The sequence below is a fragment of the Phyllostomus discolor genome, chromosome 13 (assembly GCF_004126475.2).
Source record: "Phyllostomus discolor isolate MPI-MPIP mPhyDis1 chromosome 13, mPhyDis1.pri.v3, whole genome shotgun sequence".
Classification (NCBI taxonomy): domain Eukaryota; kingdom Metazoa; phylum Chordata; class Mammalia; order Chiroptera; family Phyllostomidae; genus Phyllostomus; species Phyllostomus discolor.
In genome coordinates, this window is record NC_040915.2 from 27,135,508 (window position 1) to 27,157,461 (window position 21,954).

The 21,954-nt window shown below is 42.8% G+C and overlaps 1 protein-coding gene and 1 long non-coding RNA gene across 9 annotated transcripts in view; one reads left to right on the forward strand and one right to left on the reverse strand.

Annotated features, from left to right (window-relative positions):
• Positions 1 to 21,954, reverse strand: part of EBF1 (EBF transcription factor 1) — a 378,944-nt gene that overhangs the window by 304,071 nt on the left and 52,919 nt on the right. The window lies entirely within an intron of this gene.
• LOC118497987 lies at positions 5,428 to 15,321 on the forward strand. The gene is made up of 2 exons (XR_004900515.1): positions 5,428 to 10,000; positions 10,067 to 15,321. It is a non-coding gene; the product is annotated as an uncharacterized LOC118497987 (long non-coding RNA).

Here is a 21,954-nt window from a genome sequence, read left to right on the forward strand (position 1 = left end):
ATATGGCATATGTATAATAATATATGGATATTCTTAATATGGCAACACCTGGATCTTCTTTGACCCAGTCTGAGAAGACGGGCTTCTCTGTGTTTTTGGGTCCTGTCTCTCTTGAGCCTTTATTCCCAAATTTCTCTTTGCAACTTCCTTGCCTTAGTAAATTGAAACTGAAGACTCTAGTGCTCAATTACTCTGTAAAACAGTTTCCCGTTGTTTGAGTGGGTGTTAGGGGAGCTAAAATATCTTAAGAGTTAACAATGCTACCAACTTTGAAGGAGACTCGCTAATTTTTTTACCCAAATAAAGGGCAATTATACCCACAGGGGGGAAAGAGAGAGATTAATGTATGCTGAAGATTATAAATGGCTCTCATGCATTAAACACTTGGATTCCAAACAGAATTGTCGTCTAACCTGAATTCCCTAAATTCTGCTGAGTTCCAAACCTAACCACGCCAGTAGCTCCGCCACAGGGGTCACCCAGCCACGTGGAGCCAGGCAAGAGGATGGCCACCGCAGCCGATCACGAGCCCAGACTGCCCCGCACATGAGCCCACAGGCAACTGTCTGTGTGTGTCAAGGCCAGCAGGCTCTGCCCAAGAACTCCGCAGCTCCACTCCAGTCTAAGCCGAGTTTAATCAAACACTAATTCCCAGTCTTTGTTGGGTGTTATTTATACCTTCTGTAAAGCACACGGCATCACGTCCAGCTGATCATGAACAATGAGGACGCCCTTAAAGGACTGTGCTGTTGACAAAGAGCGTGCACGGCCAACCCAGCTGGAAGGGATTCACTTAGAACGCCCCGTTAGCAATAGCTGTAATAATTTAATGCCATTAGTCTCCGTCTCAACTGTAAGTGGCCTTAATGGACCCTGCAGTGTTCCTTTAGATTATATACCGATATTGGGGCACAGCTTTTATGCTCACATTACCGCTGCTAATTGTAAAGCCCTTGTGTTGGATACACTCGAGTGTTGCAATAAGTGTCTTCAGTTAACTTCTTAAGGGCACAGCTTTAAAAGGAGCATTTGTCAGCATGATAAAAAGGCAAGAAAGCGTTTCATCTGGTTTCAACGTCGAGGGGGATCCTAAAAAGTCTGATTGCCTTGCTCCTTCTTTCTTTGCAACAGGCACTGTTGCTTCAAAACTTATTAGCAGCCATCTCCTCAAAGGATGTATTTTGATAGTTCATGAATGTGTTGTCACACAGCATAATTAAAGCTTACAGAACTATTATCAAAACACAGAGGCAATGTGCTCGGGAGAGGCTGATGGCTACCCGGCCGCCTGCGTCTGCCGCTTCCCACAGGATGTGCGCTGACCGACCAGCTGGCTTCCACGTTCTGACACTAGGCATATGGAGGAAAGCGAGGCCTCGGGGTAAAGTGCGCGGGCAGGCTTCAGTGAGCAATCAATTACAAGTAACAGCCAAACCCCTCGTGGAGACTGTATATATTCCCACCATCACACACTGCCAGCTTGCCTCTATTTTGAATGCAATAAAACTTGTAGGGAGCCGACGCATGTGAAACTCTTAAAGATCTATGGTAGGGATTAACCATAAAAACACTAATTAAGGATGGGCTGAGGAATTAGGGGACAGGCAAAAAGGCTTTCTGCCTCGCAGTCTGTATATAATGACGAAGGAAAGGGACTGAAAGCAGTCTTTGCTGTTTTCGGAGGACTGGCCCTTGGCAAAAAGGTACAGGCTGCTTGGGCTACGGAGCATCACGGATTTCTCGAAGTGACTCCTCACCTCAACGGTATTGAGAGAGAGACAGGTGGCCAGGCGGGCAGAGAGCAAAAGAACAGGACATGCCAGCACTTTGAATTTGCAGTGTCTCCTCTTTAGCATTTGACACTAAAAGTTTTTTGTCATTCGCTGGTTAAAATATAAATAAAAAAAGAGTTGTACAATTAAACAACTCTTATCTCTAAAACATCCCTGAAATTGAACCTTGCCTTTCCAGCTCTCCCTTCAATACAGCAAAGTTCTTGGACAGGTTTCTCTGCTCTGGGAAGTGTGAAGATCGGGGCCGTTTACAGCCATAAAGATCTATGCCGCCCTTGTAGAAGAGAGTCCTATTCAGCAAATATTAATTTATTTTCTATGTCGGTGCCAGAACAGCCTCACAAAGAGATGCCTTAGTTTGTGCCATTCGTTTTATGCAAATAACTCCAGGCAAAAGAAGCGCACTGAGAGATTACTGGGTGCTGGTTTTGTCCTGGGGTGTGATGGTTGCAAGACAGACACAGTTCTAAAACATTATGAAGCAGGAGTTATGTTTATTGTATAGAAAAGGATGTTCAGGCCGAACCAAGTAAAGCCTTCCAACTGGTAAGGAAAGAGCTAAAATTCAAACCAACTATGGTTTTTTCGTATGTCTTCGCATCACCATTCTGCCTCAGGGTGGTAACCAGGAAGCTCGCTGTGTTGGAAGTCTTGAAGGCACAGTATCAAGGAGTTAAAGCTTGGGTACAGAGAAGCCCTGCCCACAACAAATTATATTAGTAAAGTTACAAACATGTATGCATTGGAGCATGCAGATCATGATGGAAAAGGATTCTGTTTGTTCACTTTTTACGTTAACCTGCCTCTGACTCACAAAAACAAAATTCTAGCAGCTAGTTTCCAGACATCAAACTCTGCTCAAATTTATAGGGAAAGCCAAAAGCATCCTAAAAGAACAGTCAAAAATATATTGCTCGCTCAAAAATATGAGCGAGAATTGTGACAGAGAGAGCCCACGGATAGGAAATCAATCCATGTAAAAATAATCAGGCCTCACCACCTAAGTAAAAGCCTCCTAGGTTAAATGTCAGGTTGGGGGAAACAGTGGGAAATGGGGGAGGGGAGGGGCAGGCATCTGAGAGACGTGCGTGTTTTCTTAAGAACTCACAGCTTCACGAGTTCGTTTCTTTGGAATCAAAACTCCTTTAGATTGCTGCTAGGATTACTCAACCAAGGAAAGACTAATTGTCAGTGAAAAGAGTGGTTGAAGGTAAGAATTTTATTTCCTGAAATGGGAAAGCCAAGAGTATTCAGACAAAAATCCCCGTGACCTGGGCCACCCCCAAAGCTGAGGTGCTAGACCCTTACATACCCTACAAACCAGTTCCTTAAGTCCTGAAAGCTCACCTGATCTAGGCAGAGAAGCCACTAAGGTCACTTGTCATAGATTCCTAATTGCTTGCTGGAAGATGCTTCCTGAGAAAGAGGAACCTCACCTTTACAAACTCTGCTGGTTCTACAGCTGACAAACCAGAGACCATAAAATGATAACTTACAGCTTAACTAACACCCACCGGAAGTTAAGCCTTAGAGTAACTATACACCTTCTCCAATGTTACAGCCTCTGCTTGATATCTTTTTCAAATTTGTCTTTTGGAAATTTCTTTATAGCCCTCCTGCAAACGAAACCCAAAGAAACAGAAATCAGCATTTGTTTTTTACAATCTAATGCAACAGACACAAATCATCCAAGTTGACCACCTGCTTGACCCTGAGGCTTGGCTCTTTCCAAACGCAGCCCTCAAAGATGAGGACCCGCTGCTACCAGGGATATTCAGAGTCATAATACGTGCAAGCTGAGGGGCAGACTAGGTTTAAAGAAAGGGAATAAGCCGATGGCTCCCCAACAGAGCAATTATTCACTTAGAAGTGTAAGTGGGGGTGTACTTCTTTAAAAAAAATAAATACATCCTATGACTCCTTGTACTCGTGCTTTAGAGAATCATGTCTAAATGAGACTGACTGCTAAGCAGAAGTACTCTCCATCGCCCCTGGGTCTGGAAGTAGCCACAAAACAATAAAAGTGAGGCTCATGAATCCGCTAGAATGGCCAGTTACCAGCCACTTAAAACCAAGCCAGAACCTGGGGCTTACAGACCAACATCAGCAGAAAGAGCCATCCTGCCTGTTCTCGAAGCCTTGCGGTGGCCAATGGCAAGTGTCTGAGGTTGTGAAGGAATTTCAGCTGGATGGTCCTCGAGTCCTTGCATGACTTACAGGTCATGTATAGAAGAATCTGTAAAATCCTTTGGCCACCAATGAGCCATGCGTTTCCCTGGTCTGTTGGGCAAACTCAGCCCACACAGAAGGCATCTATCTGATCTCTCTTCCAGGGCAGAGGTCAAAGGGGACTGAAAGTGAATCACCTCCTTGGTACAGTGGTTTATAACAACCTTCCCTTGACATCAGATGCTAAGCTACACACTGACTCTGCTCTTCTTATATTTTACACTCTGATTGATGTTAGAGAGTTCTCCCACAAGGAGAGCGATTAAGTGATTTCCAGAGAGAAAGAGAAGCTGTTGAGGTCTCCAACTGAGCATGCCAGATGCCCAGGGAAATAACATGGGATGTCCCAGTGCAGAATTCTACAACTATTGCCCAAAAATGTGTTATGATTTTTGGTTTTCCTGCACAGTGTATACATGATGTGACATGCTTTTATTTATTGGAGCTGATTTATCTCCACTGCTTTATTGTTGATCAGCTTTTATTTCTTCCTTAACCTTATTAACCCTTGCTAGTATTTGACAGCTTAACACCCTCCATCACTCTGCAACGTTCGCCCTGAGAACTGATGTGGAACTAATAGCAGCCTTTTTATTTCCAATCTCTGAGGTCGCAGGCAGCTGCCCTGGCCCGAACCCTGAGAGATTTTTCTATAGGTAGTCCTCTTTCAATGGGTTGTCCCCTTAATCTATCACTACAGATCTGTCTAGATGTTTGAAATGAGATGTGATTCCTGCTACCTTTAGTCACAGACAACATACACCTTGGAAGAGGAGGAACAAGCTTTGCCTTTGGAAAAACGCCCTGAGCAATTCAAGTAAAACAACTTGGTAATTTTCTTCTGGGGCATTTTGTCACTTTTCAAGTCACATCCAAGTAGTGTCCATTTGGGGACACCTTTGATTGTTTCAACAAAACCCACCAGTGAAAACTCACAAACTTCTGTTATCTGGCACCAGTGTGGATGAAATAGTGCATGGTGGGTGAGATTTCCTGGCCCTGTTTTTCAGCCTGGATTGATTAACTCTAATAAATGCAGGGAGGTGATTTCAGATGATGCCCGTCAAGCTGGATCTTACAGCCCGGTTGTTTATTATTTCACACTGCCCTGGGCTCAGTCTTTGACATGCGCTACCCTAAAAGGTCACGAAGTCAAATTCTACAGCCAGATTTAGTACGTATTTTGATGAGCAGGCTCCTGTGTTAATGAAGACTGGTTTTCTTCTCATTGAAACTTAGGGAAGAAAATTCCAGGCTGAATACAAATATCCCCAAATCCGAAACCTCACACTTCTAAATGGCCGTGTTAATGTAAGAACATCTGAACTGTGGGAGTGGGAGGTGGGCTGGGCAGAGGAGGGCAAAGGGGGGAAATTGGGACAACGGTAATAGAATAACAAAAAATATTCAAAAAATAAAATTTCATTGAAAAAAATAGAGAAAGAGAACATTTGAGACTACAGGGAAGAAAGAGGACAGAGAGGGTAGCTGGTGAGTGCTAACAAACCAAGCAAACACAGAAGTTAACAACTGTGAGTGCAAAAATAACATTTCCCACCAGCAAAGATGGGAAAACCAGAGCCAAAAGCCAACCGAGTCCGTGGCTCAAATGCTTCATGAATGTGCGCGCCTAGGCTGGCCACCATTGCTCTCGCCATCCCACAGATGCCCCAGATCTTTTTACCCCTAGCACAGGAAAGGTCTGGAAGCTGGACTCATAGTTCTCTGGTCCTTACAAGTCAGAACTATAAGACTTAGAAGTCCTCCATGTTCTCAAACTTTCCTTCCCCTAAGCTTAATGCAACCCTAGATGTCGAACTCAGTGACATCAGATCAGCAAATATTTTTTGGGACGTCTGCCTGGGAAGAACATAGCATAAGGGACAAGACTAGGGTCAGTGCCCCTTTATTTTCTAATCACCACACTTTTCTGTTTCTGCCCCGCACACTCCCTGTGTTGCTAAGCTAAAAGGGTCAAGTTGGCATCGGTCTTCAGCACATACCAAGTCCCATGTAGGGGGGAATCCAACAAAACAAAAGGTAAAGAGGAAGAAGAGGTAGGGTCTATTTCATTTGGTTTGGGCCCTGCCTACTTTCCATTAACCCCACCCAGCTGGCCTTTCCATCCTCAGGCACCTATCTGGAGCTCGAGTGCACATCCCCCTGACGTCCAGGATCCACTTGTCCCTCTATCAGAAAACAGGAAGAGGGAATGTCCAGCATTTCAGCAGGGCCAGTGCCGCTGTCTACGTAGCCTGCTTGTGCCACCAGTCAGAAAGCCTTACTTGCACACAACTCCCATTCTTTTTTATTGGTTAAACACATGGACAGTATGCTCATTCACTCTGATGACCTGAATTCTTCTCAGAGAGGTACTAAATTCCTCCTCCTATGAATCTATGGTCTATCGTAGGCCAGCCCAGACCCCATTGCCTCCCCATTAACCCTACTTTTCCAAGTCACCGCTGAAATCAGGCTGCTTCAGGGAGCCTCTCCGGCCCACTGCTCATTCCCGTATCAGGTGAGGCCGCTCTGACACACCTTCTCCTTAACACTCAGCGCTCACTAAGTATTTACTGTCATTCTCCCCTCCCCCCGCCTCACTATCAGACCTGTGTTCTGCAGACCTTAAAAAATGCAAAAGAATCTACAGAGATTTTTTCAAAAATGCAAATTCTCAGTCATCTCTTCCCAGAAACTCTGATTCTGACAGAGGCTTGGGACCTTCTTTTGACCAAAGTGATTCATACACAGGTGACCCTCACATAGCACTGTCCCAAAATTTAGCTCTCAGAGGGTACAGTTCGCATGTTAATCATAAGTCATTTCCCGACTCCTCGGTGCTGGGCCAAGCACAGAGCTGGCATTTGATAAACACTGAATTGAAACCAGGATGTTTTGAGTCTGGCTCCCCCCACACCCGTGGTCCTCACTGTCCAGCCCTCACACAACAGGGCAGACCATCCCTGAATCATACGCAGACCTTGGAAGCCCCTGAGTTGTACAAAGCACTTCAAGGCTGTCGTGCCCAGGGTCCCCCAACGCCTATGGAACTTTCACTTACTCTCTTTTGGAAGAACAAATCGGCCCATTCCTTATCCAAATAAAGCTTGCAAGGGAAAAACTGACATGGTCTTGGCAAATAAGGGTTTCTATTATTGAAGCTGGGGCTTTGTACAACTGCTTCCTACTTCATGGAGTGTGTCTATTTTAAGTGTGTGGCCAGTGCTTGAGAAATCCCAGCAGGCTCTGGATGAGACAGGACCATCCTCATTAACACTAATGGGAGGTAGGCTCCTGCACTAAAGAAAGCACGCATCCTCTGGGCCAGGCCTACTGGGTAACAGGATGGGAACAGGAAGACCTGGGGTGCAAGTCGGGGGAATGTGAGGACCACCCTTAATTTCATTCTATCCAAGAATTTGGTGACAGGGTAGGGAAACCAATTAAGATAGCCAGTGATAAAAATAGTCATGGGGATGCAAAGTACAGCATAGGGAATACAGTCAATAATACTGTAATAACTATGGATGGTGCCAGGTGGGTACTGGACTTACCAGGGTGATGGACTTGTAAGGTACATAAACTTCTAATTGCTGTGTGGTACACCTGAAACTAATATAATATTGTATGCTAACTATAACTGAAAAGTAAATCTACGAACATACAAAAATACAAAACAATGATGGGCTGCTGGGCTAAGAAAGTCCAAGCTTCTGAAAAAATGCCATCATTTGACATTCTATGCAACTGAAATGGTATCACACTGGGGTGGGAGGTGAAACACTTATTCACTCATCAACTGTTTTTTCCAGCATAAATAGGGCTGGAATGCAATGATGATGATGAAGAAAGTATCTGTTCACATGGAATTATCATTCCCTGGGTGGCAGAGAGAGAATCATACAATTAACAAGGAAACACAAACGTGATTCCAGTGACAGCAGGGACTTCATCTGTGTTGCTCACAGCCGTACCCGCTGCACCAGGCCCAGTAGTGTGGACTCCATAAACATTTGTTAAAGGGCAAATGGAAGAGTGAATGGGTAAATGAATGGATGGTTCCATGGAAAGATGGGAGGGAAGGTGGGAGAAAAAGCGAACAAGAAAGGCTTCTCTTGAGAAGGTGACATTTGAGCTGAGAAGCAAGAAAGAGGCCGTCATGAATGTTTTGCAGGAAAAGTTCCAGAAAGAAGAAACACCAAGTTCCCAAGGCATGGACAGATGTGGCATGTCAGAAGAAGGCCAGTGAGGCCACAGGGTGGTGGAAAGCAGCCCTGGGCAATGGAGACCACCGTGGCAGGGTTAGAGACTGGTGCACACGGTGAGGAGGAGGATGGAAAACACTAAGGAGCTGTGTTAGTAACTTGGTCCTGCTGGCATTTTCGGAGCCTCTGATACATAAAAAAGATTCTATGCCAATGGCTATGGAGAATACAAAGGCTTGTTTACCCCAAGAGAGTTAGCCAGAATTTTTTAACAATGAAATCTTAAGGTATTCATTTTGCAAACAACATGGAAGAATCAATCACAAGCGTTTTGCAAGCCTAAGATCTGCACAAGACATTCTTTTGGGTAGCTCTTACCTTTATTATTTAAAGAGTTAAACAAACTGGTAATGAAAGTACTAAGATTCCATTGAGGAAATCCTCAATGAGAGGAAAGGAGAGAAGTTACGAAAAGGGCGTGCAAACAGTAAATGCACACGTGGAAGAGAAGTGTACTCTGAAGCCCAATTTCCACCTATTAGAGGAGGGAAAAGTCTGTATCATGACAACATGCAATATTGGCGAAGATCTAGAGAAACTGGCACTCTCACAAATAAAGCTGGGAGCGCAAGCTGCTGGAAAACCATTTGATGTTATGCACTGAGAGCCATGAAAATGTTTATAATGTCTGAAGAAGTAATTCCTCTTCTGAGATGTATCACAAGGCTTTCAAAGTACTTTCTGCAAAGCCCCAGCCAGGGTTCTGCAGAGGTGCCTCGAGGCCTCTGGAGATGATGAAAGTGAAAGAGGGGTTTGGGTTTGGGGATTGTCCCCTGTGATGCCTGCACAGTTCTGTTTTATGTATCCTTGAATATGTAACAGAGGTTATCAGAAAAGGGGGTGCGGATACTTAATTTAAAAAAAAAAAACTACTCTCTTAAAGAAATAACCCAAATTGTAAAAATGAACATGTTCATCATATTACTTACAATATTGAAAATTTTTAAAAACAATTTTTAATAGTAGGAAAATAATTGATTATTCATTAAATATGGGATATGTAAAGACATGGAAAATTATATGTACAATATAATAATCAGAATCATTTTCTACATAATTATATATAATTGGAATTTAAAACGAAAAATACAAAATTGTGGTGACACCATCCTAACTTTGTAAAGATGCACATGGATGAAAAAATGCAACACGGTGAGTATGGTCGGACTGTGAGGTGTTTCTTTCCTTTTTACTTCTGTCCCGGTTTTTCTGTAATCTAGTTAAACTACTTTTATAACTTATTAAAGAAAAGAATGTCTAACAGTAACCTGGGTGGCCAGGGGCCCACGTATTATTATTCATCTCTGCATCTCAGCATCAAGCAAAGGAGCCTGCAGAGAAGAGAAACTCCACAACTACTGGCTGATGAAACCGATGTTTCAATTAGAATTTGATCATGAATGAAGCAGTAGAGAGGGGCAAGAGAGGCCTTTTCTGGAGGAGCCAGAGGAAGGCCGGGGGAAAGACAGCGGGAGGAATAAGGGGCGTCAGAACTGGGAGACCGAGCAAGCAGTGAAAGTGTGGGGCGAAAGGAAGGAGTCTGGGCTGCAGAAACGAGGCACCCGGAGGATATCTGAGGAATATGGGGCTGACATAGTGGTCTGAGCCCACAGGTCAAACAGTCTAGGCTTTGCTCAGGAGGCAGAGGGCTCCGGTGAACTTTTCTGAGCAGAGGTGACATGATCAGAGCCGGACCTGGTGAAGACTAACGTGGCTGGAGTGTGCACAGCGGACCCGACGCAGTGCTGTGGGGCACGCAGTTGCAGGGCCCAGGAGACCAGCTGGAGGGCCACTGAGAGATCTCAGGCTAGGAGCTGTGGGAAGGGATAGCTCAGGACCATCAAGTGGGAAGGGACTATACGTAAACTCTCCAACAAAATGCCTGGAATCCACAAAGACATATAATCTGCACTTAAGAAATCTGTACATTTCAGGGAATCAGTAACGCCCTCCTTGCCTCCCCATCTCAACCAGGCTTTCTTTAGTGCCCGAGCATGCGTGTGCACATCCAGCGATTAAAGCCTCATCGTTTCTAACATTTGTTTATTGGCGGTCCCAAATGTTTCCTGTGCTATATAAAGTTTACCTTCGACCTCCACGGGGGGAAGCAAAGGGTGGAGCAGGGAGGAGGAGAAATCTGCCTCGGACTTACCAGCGTACTGCTTCCAGTTTTAAAATAATGCATTAACTCCGAGGCCCCAATCAGAAGGTTGCAAACCCACATAAAGCGCCGGTGATTTAGAGCTCCCTGCTCTACACAGTTCAGCAATGCATGGAATGTAGAAATACGTGGAAACCACAACACAGCAGGGATCTGGCTGCACTGCTGGCAGCGACTGCCGGTTCCCACACAGGCCCTAAATCTGACCCAGCCATGAAACTTTTAAAATTTGTAAAAATAGAACAGTTGGGAAATCTTGGCCACTTTTAGTTAAAATAAAAAACAAAACCTCCATATTTGTGGGTGCAGTTGAAAATCTTCCCTACTCCTCCCCCCTTTGAAGAAATTTTCATGGTTAAAAAAATTTTTTTGGATCGCTGGGGGAAGGGAGGTATAAAGGGACTAAATGGTAATGGAAAAAATACAATAAAAATTATATTAAAGCATTTGGTTTTTTCGAATGTCAAACTGTGTTTTCCTTTTAGGTTACCTAGCAAATATAATCCAGGAGGCTCTAGAATATGGAGATTGTGTTTGGTTTAGAATCTCCATCAAGATCAGTTGCAAAATGTCCAATAAACACCAACGGGTTGTAACAAATATCCTCACTTAATTTTCTGAAGAATAATTATAGCACAGCTACCACTTATTTATACATTATGTGCCAGAATCATATCCTATAGTCATATGATCCTTAATCCACAATCCTGTGAAGGTAGGTACTATTACCCCTGCTGTAAAAATTAAAGAAACAAAGGAAGTTAGTTAACTTGCCTAGGTACACGTGGTAGCCAGTATTGAAACCCAGGACCATCGTGTGCCAAAATTCAGCCTCTTTCCATTATGTGAATTTCATAGGAACAAATTCCCGTCATCTACCCAAAACAGTTGTATTTAGACATCATGACGCACCACTGGTTCCTAGATCAGCTCTTATTTACTTTCCTTGGACTGTACTTCTAGTCTCTTGAACAAATCTCTTATCTATATGTTATTATTTTTTAACGTATACAATGCCGGTTCCTAATGGCAGAGCCTCTGTTAAGTTGTAGAATTCTACGGGGATAAAACAACTATCTGTCTTACACTACTCAGCCTTTTAAAACATTTCACTAATATTTATTTTGGAACTGCCATGAACAGTATTATGACATTAGCTTCCTTAAAAATTTAGCATTCACAATTAGCACTTGAAATGAGTAGGTCCAGAGAATGCATTTTGTTCACTGCTTACAACCAAATTATCTCAAGAGGCTATCAAGAGCTCTTGAGTCATTTCATTAGCTATGTTCTACATTTAACTGAGCCCCACGCAGACAGAAGGGGGAAAGAGGGGGAAGAGAGACTTAAAATTTCACTTAAGAAAAAAATTTTAATGGCCTGTTCCTTCTCTCTTCCCCTCCCCAAGGTTCTCCACCCTCCCACATCCGCCCCACCCCCAAACTAAATATAGAGACCCAACACCCAAAACCCGGACTTGAAAATTCCCAAAGTGCTCATCAGAAAATCATTTTAGCATGGAACACAAAAATGAAATGCAACGCTCAACTTCACATGAGCAGCCACATGGAAGACGGGAAGTGGGGCGCACCTGAACTTGCTTTAGGAAGTTCTGCACACAGTTACCCTGCTCTGCAGCCGTCTCTTCCTCCCACTGCACAGCACAGGAAAGGCTGATGCTGAGTTTAACACCAGAGCCCTGGCTTTTCCTACCATTAATCGTAAGGGTAGATCCTGGATACAGAAATATTAAAGGATCAACAAACATAAAGTTAGCAATGAACTCCAATGATTTTTTTTCCCCTTTCCCTTTTATTGAAGGGAGAGAGGAAAAAAAAAGTTTCACATGGCTTCCTTTTCTTGACCTACGACAAATTCCATTAAACTTCAAAAACAATGCTTTGAGATGCTGGAGGATGCAGACAGGAAACTGAAAAAAGACTTTACACAAAAGTTAAAAACGTCTTTTGGGGAGGGAGGGCGGGGACGAGGAAGGTTGACTCTTCACAGAGGGTGCTCACGGCAACTGACAACACACATAGTTTTGATGTCACGCGGTAGTGACTGCGGTGCACAGCACTTCGAGATGGATTCACGGTTTAGCCGGAGTCAAAGGAATATGCAAATGCCTGTAAATAAGGAATGGTTACCCCCAAGTTCAGATATTCATAAAATGCCCTATGGATTAAATTCCATCACCTTTTCAAGTTACTTGAAATCACGGTTTTTGGAATGAATGTCAGTCAGCTGTCCATGCTTCAATCATCTTTAAGACAGAAGGAGTCTTCCTGCTACCCACCCCTTTGTTTTCTGGGACACTTAATTTATGAGCGTTTAGTGTAACAGCATAAGCTTCCAAAAATGGTGTCATAAAATTGGGCTTAGACGTCACCATTAATAATTCTGTTATTATAAAATGTAGTATTTGCAACAAAAGCCAGGTTTATGTCCGTATTTCATCATTCATTACCCCTAAAGTTGGGGCCCTTTCGAAACTAGACTCAAATTATTCAAATTCAAGATTTCAAAAATGACTGCAGAGTGACTTTCAGCAGTGATTTGATTAGGCTACTTTGGGGGAGCGCTCCAACGGTGGTTTTTTAATTCCGACTTGTTGGCCCCAAAACGCAACAAGGGTTAACCTTGATCGCAAAAATCAAGAAACAAAGATACAGGCCTATTGTGCAATAATCAGCCCGCATTTCAATGAATAAGTAATATTTCTCACAAACCCAAGTTAGATAGTGGATTTATTTAACCTCTTGGGGTCAGGTAATAAATACTAAGTGAATTATTCAGCCCAATGGCTAATCAATACAATTCCATGATATATTTTTTGTGTTTCATAAAAGGTTGTACACTAAAGGCAGTGAGCAATTATGGAAATTGGGCCGGAGCGCCTCTCAATTCCTCTCCGGCGTGAAGCCCCAGCAGGCCACCTTGACAGCAAATCGATTAGTGCTCCAGTGAAGCGGCTCGGCGACCTCTGACCTGCTTCCAGCGTGGCCTGACAGAGCAGAGAGTATTTTATATTTATTTTATTGAATTAACTCCATCTTGCCTGTACCAGTGCTTTACACAGATTAGGCAGCAAGCTACAAGCCACTTCATGGTGGTTGTTTTCCATCGCTGGGGCGAAGCAAGCCCCGCCTCCTGCCCTGCAGATTCCTTTGTCCCGGTTTTCCTTTCACTTTTGGCCTCAATATAGGATTTCAGTCCACCCTGAGACTCGTGATGGAGCTCCAGGTAATAAAAACCAAGAGGAAAGCACATAATCCTCCCGCAGTGTGGTTCCTGCTTACCTGGTCCACTGCGATCGGTACGCTGGCCCCACTTCTTCCCCTCGTAAAAACAAAAACCACTCACTAAGCCCCAGCTCGACGTGGAGCTCCTTGGAAAACATATGCAACAGAGCATCAAGGATTGAGGATATTTATTACTGGAAAATGAAAAACCAGAAGCCTTAGGTATTTCTCTATTTGACGTCTAATTATATTATTGGCTCATTGAAGCCATCAAAGACAGAGAAACAGAGAGAGAGAGAGACAGCAGCCAAGCCAGCTGAATTCAGAACACCGTGTCATCGAGAGAGCACATACACACAAAGAAAGGCTCAACCATCAACAGAAAGCTTATGGGAAAGAGAAAATGCCCAAATCACCAAAAATGTTTCAGCTGCACTCCTGCTGTATGGAACATCAATAAAAATCACCAAAATGAAAAGAAAAAGCCAGGAAGAGACGGAGCGTTCCAAGTCAGAAAATCCAGTTGGCAGCTCTGGGCATTAAACAGTATCAAAGGTTAAATTATCAGCAGAAATTTGATGCCATACATCACAGGAGTGAAGGATCTTAAACTGTATTTGAAGGAAGCCATAGAGAACCATGATTGAGTACATAGATGCTGCAGTTAAACTACCTGGATTCAAACCCAGTTTTTCTACTTAACGAGCTGAAGATTTTGTACAAGCCTCTGCACTTCCCTAAGCTTCCATCTCCCTCATCTATCCATAAGGATGACCACATAGTCTTGTATGCAACAAGTAATGTTGGCTATCAGGTTATTTAACCAGACCCTAAAATAATTTTATGAGTAGGAAAGAAGTAATTTTTCAGTCTCATTTTATAAGTTGGAGAACTGAAGGATACGGAGGATAGAAATTCACCTTCCAAGTTATTGCCCTTACCAGTTTCATGCATAGAAAATTGTGGTGATAACCACCCTCCCCCTCAAAATATCTGTCTTGGGTTTGGGGAACCTTGAATTTCACCTGTAATGATTCGGTCCTTGGGTTGACCTCCCCAGGGATCAAAAATGGAAGTTCTCCTCCTCCCCCCCATTCTCCCACTACCCACGCAGTGGTGGAGACCATGAAACTATTTTATTCTATTCGTATCACCTTGCCCTGCCAGGAGAGAGCTGGGCCCTGGGGAGCACTGGCCTCATGTGTGCAGAATGAGGGACGAGACCGAAGAAAGGGGGTAAGAAGAGGAAGATTCCAGAGATGTGCTTCAACTGCTCCACCATCTTATCAGTGATTGACCAGTACTTCCGGATCCCCTGCTTCTGATAGGAAGGAAGATAACCTCATTGTTTGAATCTCCCAGCTTCCTTCGCAATGAGGACCACTGTCACCTTCCCATCTGTCCCATCAGATACCCTTAAATCCTCTAGCAGAAGAGGACTGGGGTCCAAGTCCATTTGTAAGAACTGTTTCTGCACAAACGCCCTCCCCTAGGCTCATGGGCAGCACCTGAGTGACAGAATATGCCAAGGCTATTTTTGAAGGACTTATCACAGTTCTGGGGGAAACTGGCAGGAAAGAGTACCTTAATTTTGCCCCTCATCCTTCATTGTTCTCTGCTACTTTGGAACTCCTGATCTTTTTTTTTTTAATTAAAAAATGTTCTAATTGTTCAATTACAGTTGTCCTCATTCCCCCCCCCCATTACTCTCCCCTGCCCTACCCACCCCTTTTCTTAGTATCCTTTCTCCCTTGACCCATGCCCCACCATCCCCTCTGGTGGTTAGAAAGGTAGACCCGCCTTTCTCTTCCTCTGACCTGCAAACCTCATGACAAGAAGCGCAAAGAGCAAAGGAAGCAGTGGAGGGAAACACACCCGCCCCAACCTTCTCTACTGAACACGTAGGTACGAGCCCAGACAGTTCACACTTTCAGAGCCAATAAAAATAATGGTTTTTTAAATATGTTCCAATCAAGATGGACCCGGCTAATCCTATCCGAGAGAGGTATCAAGACTCAGAGTCAAAACAACTTAAAAGCGAATGCAGTAGTAGCTCTAGAATATCCGTTCGAGTCTAAAGCATGATTATGGTGGGGGGTCTGGGGTGAGGGAAGTTTGCAAACTTGTGCAGAAGCTAAGCTGCACAGCAAGTGCACACAGTTTTAACTTAGAGTGTACGTTTATTTGAGAGGGTCTGGGTGGAGCTGACAGAGACTAAGGGAGGGAAATTAAGATGCTACCTCGAAGCCACACCTTGGTGGTGCCAATGACCTAGTAATAGTTGGCTTCTTTGGGGTTGCCTGACCCATTGTATTAGCAAGACTATCAGCAGCGCTTTCAGTGTTCCTTTTGATCTCATGCCTGGGCACCTAATTGCCTATGAAAGTCTGACACTCAGCACTGACTCTTGCCAGGAGGGGTGATGGGATTGGGTAGAAAGCGATTCTGGCTCAAATGCTGACTAGCTGTATGACCTTAGATAAGTCGCTTCTTCCCTGGACCCTCATCTATAAAATGAAGAGGCTATTTCCTTCCTATAAACATTATGTGATTCAAAGTGGTTTGTTTATCTGAATGTGTGAGAAGCCTGAGATGGAATGTTTACTTCCTTTGGAAAATTGAACATTTCACAGCCAAAGGAGTCTTTTTTTTTTTCTATGAAGAAATTTTTTTTAAAAAAATCCATTTATTCAATCAGCTGACCCCAAAACCAAAGCAAAGAGAGCCCGTGGTATAAATGAGTTAGTTGGCCGAGACTCCTAAAAGCACTCGCTCACAAGTCAGCCGTCTTTCCTGGGTCTTTTTGCAAAATGGCAAAGCATATTGTTTCTGGTCCCACAGCAAAGAAAATCTTTCACACCTTTGTGAAATTCTATGTATTAAACCATCAATTATTCTTCCCCTCTTGTCCCCTTTCGGAATCTATGCAAAAGTGATTACCTCAGTCATTTCTCAATATTATTTTCATACTTGGAAAATGCATTTTCAAAAAAGTTATTTATTTTTCACAGCATGTCAGGTTGTTATATTGTACTAGTTAAAATAAAACTACTATATAAACTACTGTGTACTTTTGCATGCATTACATTTTCCTACAAATGCCGTGAAGGAGAATTTTCACAGGCCCTAGGTATATTTATTTTAAATATTACATTATACTTTATTTTAGCACTATTCCAGACTTTAAGAAAAATAGGAAAGCCAGTTGGTAAAGTAGCTTAGCTATTAAACAACTTTCTTATTGAAGTTCCTCATTTCAAACGAAAAATTATTTAAATATTAAAAGCAGTTTCACCATGAAACTTAAAACCAACTCATACTATTACTCCTTCTCAAGCGCTCTTGGAATAACTAAAAATGTCCCTTCGGATTTGATTCATGCCCACCTAAAAGCAAGAACTGGGCAGGAAGTAAAACGCATAAAGTATAAAACATGTAAGGCATAAAATATCAAATGAGGGCAACCCAGCATTTCCAATAATGAGGCCCACTCGTTCTTGATGTATATGCTTAGGTTTAAAATATTTCCTGCAATAGCGCTGAAAGATGACAAAGCAAAACAAAAGCTTTTCTTGAAGCAATCCTAAATTTTATGCCTACAGTTGTTTTCAGCTCAAACTCAGTACTAACCGTTCTGTAAAGTACCATGGATTTCTTCAAAAATCCACCCCAGTTAAAAACTGCAGAGGACGTGCACCCAGGTGTTTTCATTAGCATTCGTGTTTTTGACAATGGGAGTCCTCAGTGATGGGTGCGGGGTGCTTGCTGCATGATCATCCATCCCCCTAAACAAAGCTGACCCTTGCTTGAAACCGAAGCAACTATGGCCTCCCACTGGTACCTCCCTGGTCTTGGAAAACACTCCTCTCCGGCGCTCTCTGTGGCTGAGGGAGAGGCAGAAAGAGGAAATGCTTCAATATTTAATAAACGATTCTGCCAAGGCTTCTGAGCCCTAGCACGAAGGGTTTGAAGGCACTAGTTACTTTACATCCATTGAGGACGCCACCAAAACGGCTCTCTGTGATCCAGATTGCGGGCGACTCAAGAAACGAGTTTCTTTTCCTTTTTCTCCTTCTGAGGCTGAGTTGGCGGTAGCCTATCTTGAAATCTTTCAGAATTGCTTTAATCTTTCATTTCAGTTTCATCTCAAGCCACATGGAATGTCCACCCTCGGTGGCCAAGAGGTCACGGGCAGCCAGTCCCTGAGCAGGGAAAGCATACTCCAAGAGAGGCGGAGAGCAACAGTGGAGAAAAGAAAGCCAGGATATACCACATGTATTTTTAATACTGCCAAATTTAGCTAAAATGTGCTCCCTGGTAGTGCTTTTAACTAACAAGCAGGCAATATATTGCACTGTAAAATGTTTTATTTTAACACCTTATAGTTTGTAGCTCCATGGCTGTTGCAGGTATATCCATTAAAAGCAACACAGGCCATAAATCAGAATTCCATACCTTTTCACAGCATATGAATCTATTCTCCTGCTGCTAAGAACACAGCTTTCATTGATGCCGGTGGGGGTGACATATACTTACACAGGGGAGAACAGACCACTCCATGCATGGGAATTTATGCTTTTAGACAGGTGGCTGTATGTAGACAAGAGACACCAATAAACAGATTTTATTGGAGCTGTTTAGAAACAGATTCTGTGCTACATATTTACGGAGGAACTGTCATCTTTTTCAAAGGGAAATACGGAGCAAACCCTTGCCAGAGTTATGAACTACAAGCTCATTACGCCACAATGTGGTACCCATCCTCACACACACCCATGGTTATTTGAACTGAACTGGACCAATCATCGATGCTTTAGTAAGCTCATAGCACTTCTGAAATTACACTTATGCTCAATCTAATTGCAATATCCCTTATCACTGCCATGAAAACATAGCAAACTGTAGGGCAGAAAGCAAAGGTTAACTTTTTAATGCTGTGTTCAGTATACATATATACATACACCAACACAGGACACACAACCTCAAAAGAATAGGTTTTTCATGAATCATAAATCTTAGATCACTGCCAAAGTGAATAATACACCAGCTTTAAAAGAACATACTTCTCATGTTTAAATAAATAAATAAATACTAAACTAGTCTGTGTTGAATATGGATTCTGTGTGGTTATTTTAGACATTTCTGTCTTTTGAAACAATATTTACTTTGATTTTCTCTCTGCATTTTAGTCACTTTCTAAAAGGGAACCCAGGGATAATGCAAGTTGCAAAAACAGATGTAGAAAATACATTTTTTAAAAATATGCAGCCTAAATTTCCATAATTTACAATAGATATTCACACCTGCACAAAGGGGTTGACATTCAGCATATGTATTGAGCTGTGTGTGATGAACCAGGGCTTTTACCAGAATAAAATAGCTATTTCCAGAGAAATCCATAAACTAGAAACAAACCAGCTCCCATCTTCAGCTGCTTCCTGCACTTCATTTTAGAGACAGTTTCCTAGCAGGTATCGGAGGGGCCAGCCCACTTGTGTTGACTGCACCAACACTGCTCATGACTGGCGCTGTCATGCAGGGACTTCGGGGCCTTGACAATTCACTCACATTTGCTTGCATGGCTGTGGTAGAAGGAACCACAAAATACTGATCTATCCAAAAGAGAAAAAAATTAGAGAGTGGCACAGTGGAATTTATGAATGAGAGTGCTTTGGCGGCAAAGCTTTCCCATTATAGCTCTCAGCCACCACAAAACTGCTGTGTAATTGGAAGGAAACTTTTTCCCATGCAAAGAAGCTCGCTGTCTGCACCAACCCATCAGAGATGGCATGGTGGCATAAAGGGTCGCACACCTGCAGCCAGCCCCTCCCCCTCGCTGGGGCCCGGGGCCTCGCCTGCACCCTGTGCTCACCCAGGGACCTGGGTCTGCAAAGAACCCAGATCACAGAGACACGGACAGAGCGGCTGTTAAACTTTGGAGGTCATTCACCAACTTGATTTAGAGGTGAGGAAACTGAAGCTTAGAAAAGTGAAATAAACAAGTCTCAGGTGTGTGGCGAAAGTCAAAGGCAAAGCTGGGACCGGTCCTCAGCATTCCTCCAGCACCCTAGTCCTGAGTTCCTCCCCCTCCATACATCTGAAAGCTGACCCTATTGCAGAGTTATTGACCTAAAGCCATGATCAACCAATTCAAATGTTATTCCAAATGTCATTCTGGTTGGGAAACAATCAACTTCCTCCAAACCAGCTTAGACATATTCTCATTTTCCCAAAGGAAACACATTTTTTTCCTTTTTGTGTATGTATGTGTGTGTATTTGTTTTTTGGTCACCCAGCAACAAAAACTGTATTGAAGCTTAAAATAATTACCATCATTTTGGCTTTTCTAAAAAAAAAAAAAAATCGTATCTTTTAAACAGAATTCTACCATAGGTTTCATGCTTATTTATATCTTAAATTTCAAAAGATTGAGTTCTTAAGTTCAGTATGGGGTTCTCAATTTTGATTTATTATTGTGCTTCATAGCATAGGTGTTACATATGTTATTTTTACATATCAAATATTAACAGCAGAACAATTAAAAGTTAGTCATGGTAGGGAGCTGCTTTAGGTTAAGTGGTCAGGAAAAGTCTCTTTTAAAAGGTCTCTTTGGAAAGCATAAGGCCTGACTTACAAAACTCAGATCTTGTCATAGGTGAAAAAACAGTAGTAAGTGCCTACTATCTAACTAAACCAAGTACATAAAGAATGTATCACTTCTACAACACAGAACAATCCAGGAGGATGGATGTTGCTTTCCCCATTTTGCAGATTAAAAACCCCTAAGTTTTAAAAGAATGAGATGACTCATCCAAGGTCACAGTTAGTGAGTAGACAAAAGGTTGGATACCCTCGTCCACCTGATTCCACAGTCCGTGTTACTTCTACTCCACGACTCTGAGAGGAGCACGGAGACCTAGAGGTTTGCCCTTGGTTTGATCATCACTTCCCTGCGGGCACGTTTCCTGCTCCCCCCTTAAGTCAGTTCTTTTTCTCCCCGATAGATGCACTCAAATCATCCTCTTGCACTTGCCTTCGTAGCACCTAACATAACTGTGACCTCACCTTTATTTATGTGATTCTGTAAACGACTGTCTTTCCCACTAGACTGTGCGAGGTCTAAAGAGTCTTTGCTGGCCACAGTAGGCACTCACTGAGTGATTGAATGAGCAGGCCACTGCTTCAAACTTACCTTTGCTGTAACCCAGCACAAATGCATAGCCAGGAAAACCCAAATTACTATCACCGCCTTATCATGCTATTCAGATCTGATAACAACCACAATTTAGATTCAAATTGTGTCTTTCAGTTAAACATCTCAAAGCAAGATAAAAATAAACAGCTGGAAATAGCTAACAAAAAAAAAGGAGAGGGAAAGAGAGACCAAAATAAGTTTAGAACTCTGCCAAAGGTCTTGATGGTAGCAACAAAACCATAAATGTCTCACGCACTTCATACGTCACCAGGACTTGCAGATGGAAATGATATCAGTTCCACTCTCTGCTCCGGCTCGGGCTCCGGCTCCCAGAGACACGGCTCCAGCAAAAGGCGACGTGATTTATCCTGCGTTCTGTCACTCTGCGTCCTCTATTAACCGGCACTTGTGCGGTCACAGTACAATGATAAATGATGGTCGTAATTATGGCCCTAATTCACAACAAGTCACCAAGGCATCCTCTGGATCACAGAAAAATGGCATTAGGTAAGGAGTTCTTTGAAAGTAGAGACCACGTTAGACAATTCTCACAGGGGCTTTCTATAACACATAATTGTTGAATAAAACTATATTGATTGTAATAACTGTGTTACTGTATCTGAAAATGATGTTCTGTGTAGACAATACGAAGAAATTACTAAGCAGAATGTTTAACTACATAGACTACCAATTAGTGATTGTTAAGAGAAAACTAAGTCATCCTAAGTGGAAAGTGATGATCAGCTACATAGGAGATATTTGGGTCACATCTTCCTATTTAACGAAGAAATGACAATATTGGTACTTTCAAAGAGCTGTGAGTTAATCAAGTTATCGTTGGTGTTGCTATTGTTGTTTTAATTCACCAGAAACTACCGTCTGGGTATTTAAATGATGACATAGTGAAACAAATTAAAACTCTAAAAAGTTTGGTATGTTTTCACAAGAGAATCCTAGTTGGGTGCAGGAGATGGAGGACATTATCAGAATTAGCCCAGAATCATGACAAATACAAATTCACTGCATTTTTAACATATAAACTAATCATTCTCCTTCTTTCCCA